The sequence below is a fragment of the Pantherophis guttatus genome, chromosome 6, assembly GCF_059756535.1.
Source record: "Pantherophis guttatus breed Tessera chromosome 6, ASM5975653v1, whole genome shotgun sequence".
NCBI lineage: Eukaryota > Metazoa > Chordata > Lepidosauria > Squamata > Colubridae > Pantherophis > Pantherophis guttatus.
Window position 1 is genome coordinate 63,695,527 of NC_142068.1, and position 9,474 is coordinate 63,705,000.

At 39.8% G+C, this 9,474-nt stretch overlaps 1 protein-coding gene across 1 annotated transcript in view; it reads left to right on the forward strand.

The window, feature by feature from the left end:
- Window positions 1–9,474, forward strand: part of MGMT (O-6-methylguanine-DNA methyltransferase) — a 245,358-nt gene that overhangs the window by 235,867 nt on the left and 17 nt on the right. The window contains exon 7 of the mRNA XM_087871653.1: window positions 9,383–9,474. This exon is cut by the window's right edge and continues 17 nt beyond it. The gene's annotated coding sequence lies outside the window, so the exon portion shown is untranslated. The remainder of the gene's footprint in view (window positions 1–9,382) is intronic.

The window sequence follows — 9,474 nt, forward strand, 5'->3', positions numbered from 1 at the left end:
ATTGTCGACTTTCAGGTAGGATTATCAGGTTAACATCACTTCAACTGCAGGGTTTTTTTCCATCGGAAGTATTTCTGTTGAAGAGAAAGCCACAACAGTGATGTAGAAATGAGACATTACTATCAAATATTTGGCTATTTCGACTACTGATTAATAGTGCTGCAAATTGCAGCTCTACTGCCTTACATTGTGCAGTGTGACTTAGTCTACACTTCTTTTTCTTAATTCTTTCTATACACAAAACACTGTACTACTTATTTGTGATCCAGGACTTGTCTTAAAAGTCCTCTCATCAATTTGACATACGCATGAACTCATAGACTAGAGGGAAGGCCTGCTTTCCATAAAATACTTGAAGGAATAGCACATAGTATTATTATTTTGAATACCTGTGCAAAAAAAAGGACTTCCACAGTTTACAGCTGACCCCACAGTAATCATCACTGCTGTTTGCTCTTGAAATACTATTGGTGTGCTCCATGCACTCTCTTTTCATACACATTGCATTTCAACAAGATACAATCGTGACTTACTTTTTATGGGAAGAAAAAGTAATGATCATGGAGAAGGAGGGTATCAAGTGTGAGTGATGAACGCAGAGTTGTATCATTACAGCACAAGTTGCATCCCCTTTATATGTGCATTGGGTACATGCCCTTTTTTTCATTTTGCACACCTGTGGAAGGACCAGATTTGCAATCTGAGAATTCTCTTTGACTTACAATTAGATCAGTAGTTGGAGGCCTTGACCAATTTGACCAATCTAGCTGGTGTGCCAGATGTCACCTCTATTGGAATAGGAGCTCTTGACAACAATAACTCATGCCCACATCAATTTCTGATCAAAGGTGATATAATCTATTCTATTTGGGGCTGCTTTGGAAGATAACCTGAAATCTTCAATTGGTATCAAAAGCAGCAGCTTATTTGCTGACAGGTAAAGGATGATTCAGCAGACGTATACCTGCTGAATGCAGGCCCCATATGAGTTACCCATCTATGTCTGAATTCAGTTCAATCTGTTAGTTTTGATCTACAAAGTCATTAATGGCTTGAGTGAAAGGTACCTTAAAGTCGAATCCCTGCAATATCAACTCAGAAAAGGGTTTCTGGTCCCTGATGAAGTTGGAGAAATTAGTTTCCCATTATGGCTATCCTCGTTTTTGGAAGAAAATGTTCTCCAATAATAGATTTGTTCCTATATATCTGGTATTTAGGAAGGCACCAAACTCTGCAGTTTACCTCCTGTTGGAGCCTTAATTTAATGCCTGCAATTTGGCAGTCCCAATCTCATGAGGCTCAAGGTTGACTCAGCCTTCTATCTTCTGAGGTCAATAAAATGAGGACCCAAATTGTTGGGGGCAATATGTTGATTCTGTAAACCACTTAGAAAGGGCTGTAAAACACTGTGAAGTGGTATATAAGTCTACAATAAGTGCTATTGCTATTAATGCTAATGCACTGGACATTAACTGAGATTAATGTATTATTGTATTTAGAGGAGGAGCTACCTTGTTTTATTTGGTTTGTGTTGCTTTTAAGTTTTTACTGATTTTATTGGTTTTGTACACTGCCCAGAGTTCATATAGGCTGAATAGTTTAAATAGATTAATTCTACCCAATATTAACTATATCTTTCTTTACTAGGGATTGTATTTGCCTATTGGTTTTAATTTATTTGTACTGTACTTAGTTTAATGTGTTGAATTGATATGAACTGCTTGGAATCAAGTAAATGGGATATAATATTTTTAACAAATAGTGTAAATATTCATAATAAGATCTCCCAGTGGATTTTTTTAAAGCAATGCCATGAGGACTCAGATTTTTATCAGAATATCTTGGAAGGTTTCTTTATTCCTTTCTCTGTGACATTTCCCAGGTCTAGTTATATATCCCCAAACAACACATTTTTGGGAAGTAATCTTACACTTTAGAGAAAGCAACTCGTTCTGATTCAAAGTCTTTGATCGCTGGCCTTCAACACACCAATCAACCAGTAGGAAAGTATTACATCAATACGAAGCATAGAATAACCAAAGAACATATTCTGGTAGAGAGACATTCTCTGAGGATGGGGTCCAGCATGAATTCGAAAGCTTGGCAGGCTAAACCACTAAACCTGGTGACCAACTGAGATTGGATCTTACAAAGTCTTTGTCACAGCACGCAATCAATACTGGACTACAAACCGGACATCTCATGCTCAGAAATTTTAAGAAAATATAAAATCCTTTAAAATGTTCAAAGTTTTATAAGCTTAGAGACTCTCTTATTGAAAGACAGGAAGATAGACACTAACATTGTAATGTACAGTATAGTTTAGATACCGTAGTAACAATGACTCAATTTTTGAATCTATTAATCATCACTTGAAGCATAAATTCTTTCCTTTATTTTTTTTTTAATTATAGCCTTTAGGAATGTCTTAGTAAACTCAAACTGTTGTGTAAAATTAATTTTCTATTTGTGTTATTTTTCATTTTGAGATTTATTGGGATTATTTTGTGTAATAAACAATGGGCTGAAGAACCCTAGGACATCTAAACTTTTACTAAAAGAAGGAGTAGACTTTTAGAAGGTCAATTACAATATGCAACACTGGCAGGTTTTCTATATTTGAGTTATTTGTCACTTGTGCTGGTGACTTCGCTCACATATTGGCAGCACAATTTAATCTTCAAGGCTTGTAATTTTTTTTTTTTTTTTAGGGCACTCTAAGAAGACCAAAATTGCAGGACTCATGAATGAAACATGTCTAGATACTACAATTGCACAAGAGAGAGGATGAAAATACCTACAGTGTGTTCAAATGCATACACGTTCCCTTTTCAAATGTCATAACTTCAAACAATAGGAAACTTTTTAATGGGCACTTTCAGATTCAGAGAAAGAGATGTTAACATGAGATAATCCAACAGAGCATTTAAACAAAACCACATCATCAAAGGCCAGGAATATAAATGAAGATTCTCTCTCTCCCTTGAATATGCTCTAAAAATGTTTTAGTTCTATTTGTTACAAAGATTGAACTTTTTCCACATTTTTCCAGTTATCTGCTGAGGGCTTCCTATTTGACATGTAGGCAATTTTATATGCTTTACGTGGTTAACAACAGGTTGAGTGAGAAAAATGTGTTATATTTATATTTAGAACTCTTAGTGCTACCTAAGATTTGTGTTTTCTATTATGTGAGTCTGGTGAGCTGCTTGGGGTCAAGAGGATTGTGTGTATGCGCTAACTTTGCTGCATAGGCCAGACACTGGGAACTAGAATGGCAAACCAATCATATTTTCAGTGTACTGAGGTTAGCCTTGAAATAGCTTCCATGTGTCCATGGAACCATTACTGAAATATACATAGAGAATTCCATTAGTTCAGTATTAAATGCAAGGTTACTAGAGAAGACCTGACAAAATGAACATAAGACAATAGAGTTAAAAGGTCTCTCTTATCTTCTAATTTCATTCCAGGTATTATTCAAACTGCTTGCTTTAAACCGCGAAGCCTTTAACCACGTGGGAATAGAGTATCTGAAGGATCATTTCCTATGTGAATCTGCCGTATACAGCTTTTCCTGACTTGATTCCCTCCAGATGTGTTGAAAAAAAATGGGAGGGGGGTGTATTGCCACATCTTGAAAACAACAGGTGAGAAAAAATCATTTTAAGATCTTTTCTAAACCTGTTCTTCAATCTCTACAGAGATAAAAGGTTGACAGTTGAAGGTAGTGTGATTGACACAATAGCATCGCATTTACAAAAGCTCTGAAAGCTGGTTTCCTGTTCTTCAGGAAATATGTTGTCATCATTTTATTTTAAAGGTTAGGTTTACTTTTTAAATTGCTAGTTTTTGAAATCAATTTTTAACGAGGAATAGTCTTGAGAATGTTATCTGGGAGGAGTTTGATGCTGTGACTCCCGATGATGTGGACAGGATTTTGGGGAGACTTAGTGCGGCCACATGTTTACTGGACCCGTGTCCCTCCTGGTTGGTACTGGCCTCCCGGGAGGTTACACGAGGCTGGCTCCAGGGTGTTATCAACGCTTCATTGAGTGAGGGTTACTTCCCCGCGGCCTTGAAAGAGGCGGTGGTGAGGCCTCTCCTCAAGAAGCCGTCCCTGGATCCAGCAATATTGGCCAACTATCGTCCTGTCTCCAACCTTCGCTTTCTGGCGAAGGTTGTTGAGAGTGTGGTCGCGCGACAGTTTCCGCAATTCCTGGAGGAAACATCCTATCTGGATCCGTTCCAGTCTGGTTTCAGGCCTGGGCACAGCACGGAAACGGCATTGGTCGCGTTGGTTGATGATCTCTGGAGGGCTCGGGACAGGGGTTGCTCCTCTGTTCTGGTCCTGTTAGACCTCTCAGCGGCTTTTGATACCATCGACCATGGTATCATGCTGCACCGGTTGGAAGAGTTGGGGATGGGGGGCACCGTGTTACGGTGGTTCTCCTCCTTTCTCTCCGACCGGTCGCAGTTCGTGTTGACAGGGGGGCAGAGGTCGACCTCGAGGCCTCTTATATGTGGAGTGCCTCAGGGGTCGGTCCTCTCGCCCCTCCTGTTCAACATTTATGTGAAGCCGCTGGGCGAGATCATCTGTGGCTTTGGGGTGAGATACCATCAGTACGCTGATGATACTCAGCTGTACATCTCCACCCCAGGCCACCCCAATGATGCCCTTGAAGTGATGTCCCAGTGCCTGGAGGCTGTACGGATCTGGATGGGGAGGAACAGGCTCAAGCTCAACCCTTCCAAGACTGAGTGGCTGTGGTTCCCGGCATCCCGATATAGTCAGTTGACCCCATCACTGACTATTGGGGGCGAGTCTTTGGCCCCCACAGAGAGGGCTCGCAATCTGGGAGTCCTCCTGGATACACAGCTGTCCTTGGAGGAACATCTGACGGCTGTAACCAGGGGGACCTTTTATCAGGTTCGCCTGATCCGCCAGTTGCGGCCCTTTCTTGATCGGGATTCCCTGTGCACAGTCACTCATGCCCTCGTGACCTCTCGCCTTGATTACTGTAACGCTCTCTACATGGGGCTCCCCTTGAAGAGCACCCGGAGGCTCCAACTGGTCCAGAATGCAGCAGCGCGGGTAGTGACGGGAGCAGCATGGCGCTCCCATGTAACACCGCTCCTGCGCGAGCTGCACTGGCTCCCAGTGGTCTTCCGGGTGCGCTTCAAGGTGTTGGTTATCACCTTTAAAGCGCTCCATGGCATAGGGCCTAGCTATCTCCGAGACCGCCTGCTGCCACCGACGACCTCCCATCGACCCGTGCGCTCCCACAGAGAGGGCCTCCTCGGGGTGCCATCAGCCAAACAATGCAGGCTGGTGACCCCCAGGGGGAGGGCCTTCTCTGTGGGGCTCCCACCCTCTGGAATCAGTTGCCCCCTGAGATAAGGAGAATCCATGACCTCAGTGCCTTCCGCCGTGCCCTTAAAACCTTCCTTTTCCAACAAGCCGGGCTGGCCTAATTCTTTTTAAGTGTTTTTAATTGTTTGGTTTATTGTTTTAACTAATGGGGCCAAATTTATATATATTTTTTAACTGTATTTTAATATTTGTATTTGATGTTTTTATTTGGCTGTTCACCGCCCTGAGTCCTCAGGGAGAAGGGCGGTATACAAATTCAAAAATAAAATAAGATAAATAAAATATAGTAAATCCCTCATTTATATTGTTCCAAACAAACTTTCCCCACAAATCAGGAGAATACACAGTGATAATAGATTGGAAGAAGTCAGTATATATACCAATAGCAAAGAAGACAATTAACAGTGAGCAAATTGTCACACAATATCCTTAATTCTATGTGATAGCACAATAAAACTTAGGAGCATCTAATGCAGATCAGAGCCATACGATGAAAGGAGATGCCACACATTCAGGCTTGTTTTATAAAAGCCTGAAAAGAAAATATATTATTTCCGATGTTTGCAAGATCATTGAAAGTGTGTAAGAAAATCCACAAGAAGGAAATATGTGCTTTATTGGTTATAGAAATCCCTCTGACTGTACCAATAACATTAAATTGTGGAGTATCCTTAGGAACAAGGAAATCCCAGAATATTTCACTGTCCTTATGCAAAATTTGCACACTCTTTCCTTAAATTATTCAACTAATATATTGAATATATATTGAGAGAAGTTGAGATTGAAGAAGATAAGTGTGGTTCTGAAATTGGAGGAATAAACATAAATAATCTGTGCTATCCTAATGGTATTCCCCTAATGCCTGAAAATGCAAATGATCCACAAGCTCTCGTAATAAAAGTCAAGGAGTACATTGGAGAGAAAAAGGACTTATAATTAAATATAAAAAAGATCAAATTAATGACAATAGGCGCAGAAACCAATCTCAGAACTGACACTGAAGTGGTAATTTCTACCTTCTAGGTTTGACTGTCAACATTAATTAAAAAATATGCGATAATCTAGCACTTGGTAAGAAAGCTATAAATGCCTGGGCAAAGATGCCCAGATGCTGTGATATTTTTAAAACTTTTTAAAAGCATTTTTTTACTACCTGTTTGGGGAATAGGTAGTAAAAAAAATTGCTTTAAAAAAGTTTTTAAAAGGTTTTGACAATCAGCTGTGAATCAGCTGTGCCGTGCGATCCTCGGAACTTTTTTTTTTACTTTTTAAAGCATTTTTTTACTACCTATATGGGGTCTGTTTTTGTTCCCAGGAGGCTTCCCTGAGGCCTGCTAGGCCAAAAACGGGGGGTGGGAGTGCTGAGAAAGAAAGAAAGAAAGGAAGGAAAGAAAGAGAGAGAGAGGGAGGGAGAGAAAGAAAGAAAGAAAGAAAGAAAGAAAGAAAGAAAGAAAGAAAGAAAGAAAGAAAGAAGAAAGAAGAAAGAAAGAAGAAAGAAAGAAAGAAAGAAAGAAAGAAAGAAAGAAAGAAAGAAAGAAAGAAAGAAAGAATATGGGAGGGATGGGAGAAAGAAAGGGAGGGAAGGGAGAAAGAAAGGAAAGAAAGAAAGAAAAAAGAAAGGGAGGGAGGGAGGGGAAAAGGAGAGGAAGGAAGAACCACAAACCTGGCACCTAGCTTCAGAGGATACCTTGAAAGAGCACAGCAATCCAGGGCTGGAAGGGACTTGGAGGTCATCTAGTCCAACCCCCTGCTCCAGCAGGACATTGTTAAAGTGAGTTTCTGTCTTTTGACCCCCCCAGTCACATGACTACATAGCCACGCCCACCCAGTTACATGACCCCCACCACCAAGCCACGCCCACAGAACCGGTAGGAAAAATTTTTAGATTTCATCACTGATCCCGTGATCAGGGTTATGTGGTCATCTTTTGTGACCTTTTGACAAGAAAAATCAATGGGGAAGCCCAATTCACTTAACCACCATGTTGCTAACTTAACAATTTCCATGATTCACTTAACAACTGTGTCAAGAAAGGTCGTAAAATGGGGCAAAAACTCACTTAACAAATGTCTCACTTAGCAACAGAAATTTTGGATTGTGATCGTAAGTAAAGGACTACCTGTATTACCGTAACAAGACAAAACTCTATATTAAAGTACTGAGTCACGTGACTATCATCTTATGAAAGTTATACCTAGAAAAGTGGTAACAGCACATTCTTATGCTTGTGCACCCGTTCAGGGATTAGATATACTTTCACAGAATTGTTGCTGTATGGGTGCTGACACAATAAAAATACCGTGATTTACAGTAAATAGAGTGAAAATGCCAGAGGAAAGAAAAAATAACCAGTTTGAGGTTGAGAATATAAGGAAAAACTTGAAGAAATAAAAAAAAAAGAAGGCATCTTTTTGGAATTCATTTCAAATTGGAAAATGTGCCATACCCTAGAGAGCATCAGAATATGTCTTGCCTAGGGCGCCAACATGTCTAGAACTGGCCCTGTCTGGAATAATGCTAGCTATTCCCATTTTTGTCTCTATCACACTCTGATGTGTCAAATGGAAAATATGAGAATTGTATTTAATAGGAGCTATTTTAATAGGAGGTAAAACATACAACGTTGATATCAGTGGTGGGATTCAAATAATTTAACAACTGGTTCTCTGCCCTAATGACCAGCTGGGTAGGCGTGGCTCGGTGGTCATGTGATTGTGTGGGCATGGCCAACTCAATGTTACTCATGTCGATGGGCGCTTCGCCTTAGCTGTTACAATGTAATAAGGGTTAACCAGAGAGGCAGTTTCTGTAAGTAGGGCAATAAAGCTAGAACAACACCAGAATGTTTCCTTCCTGCCTTCCTTACAGGATTAGTCCTGTAAAGTGGAAAGAAACAAAATAAGATTTCTTCCAACAACCGGTTCTCTGAACTGCTTAGAAAGTTAACAACCGGTTCTTCTGAATAGGTGCGAACTGGCTGGATCCCACCACTGATTGATATAATCGTTATAGCAAATTAGATGTATAGTAGTCCTTGCTTAATGATCAGAATTGGGATTGCAACTCTATGGCTAAGCAGCCCGATAATCACTTTTCATTTGGTTGCTAAGCAAACCACCACGATTGTTAAGCAAGACATCATGTGGCCATGGCTTATGATTTTACTTCCATGTTCTCCATTAACTTTGCTTGTTGCATGTCAGTTCGGAAGCATCAAGCATGCAAATAACAATCATGTAACTGCAGAATTCGGCAATAGTTGTAAATGTGTGCAAGTTGTTATGGCAATCTTATGACTGCAGGACACCGTGGCAGTAATAATGCAAGCATTGGTTGCAAAACTGGGAAGGTTAACTTCAAATGGTAACTTCAAATGGTTATTAAATGAGTCAGTCAGTAAGTGAGGACTACCTTTAGATAGAAAATGGAGAGTTGAGATGTTGGGTGAAAAGAATAGATTGAAACTAAGGTTGTTCTTGTTTCCAACAATTATTTAGAAAAAGTGTGCAGTAATACAGCAATTATTTGTTATTCTTTAAAAAATTCACTCTTATTTTTTTCAGATTGGTAGAAGCTCTTCTCTTCTGAATATTTTCAAAGCACGCCCAATCTTAATAGAAACTTCTGTTCAAAGACCAGGACAGGAGAGATAGAGACAGGCTATAGGCATAGCCGTAATGCATTCCCTCACTCCGGTTTCAAAAGCCTTTAACTAGTCTGCTAATATGATTTAAACATAAACTGAAAATACTACACAAGAGGAGGAAAAATATATCTCACCTTTATCGTAAAATATACCATATGCTCTGCAGAGAGGCCTGTTCCATGCAAATTGTGAAATCTGCATTCCTATGGTAACATGACCAAAAGTGCCATTTTCTGTCATTTCTTTAAATGTTCAGTTTTTAACAGAAATAGGCTTGTATAGGCAACTTAACAATACCATAGTGATTAATCTGTTCCTGATTAGAAATAAGGCATTTGATGTGTATTTATTTCTCTTTGCAGATTGCTGCTACGTTCAAGGAAAACTGAATATTTCAAAGGGGAGATGTGAAAAATAGCCCATTGCTTTCAAACCACCTTCAAATGCTTAATTG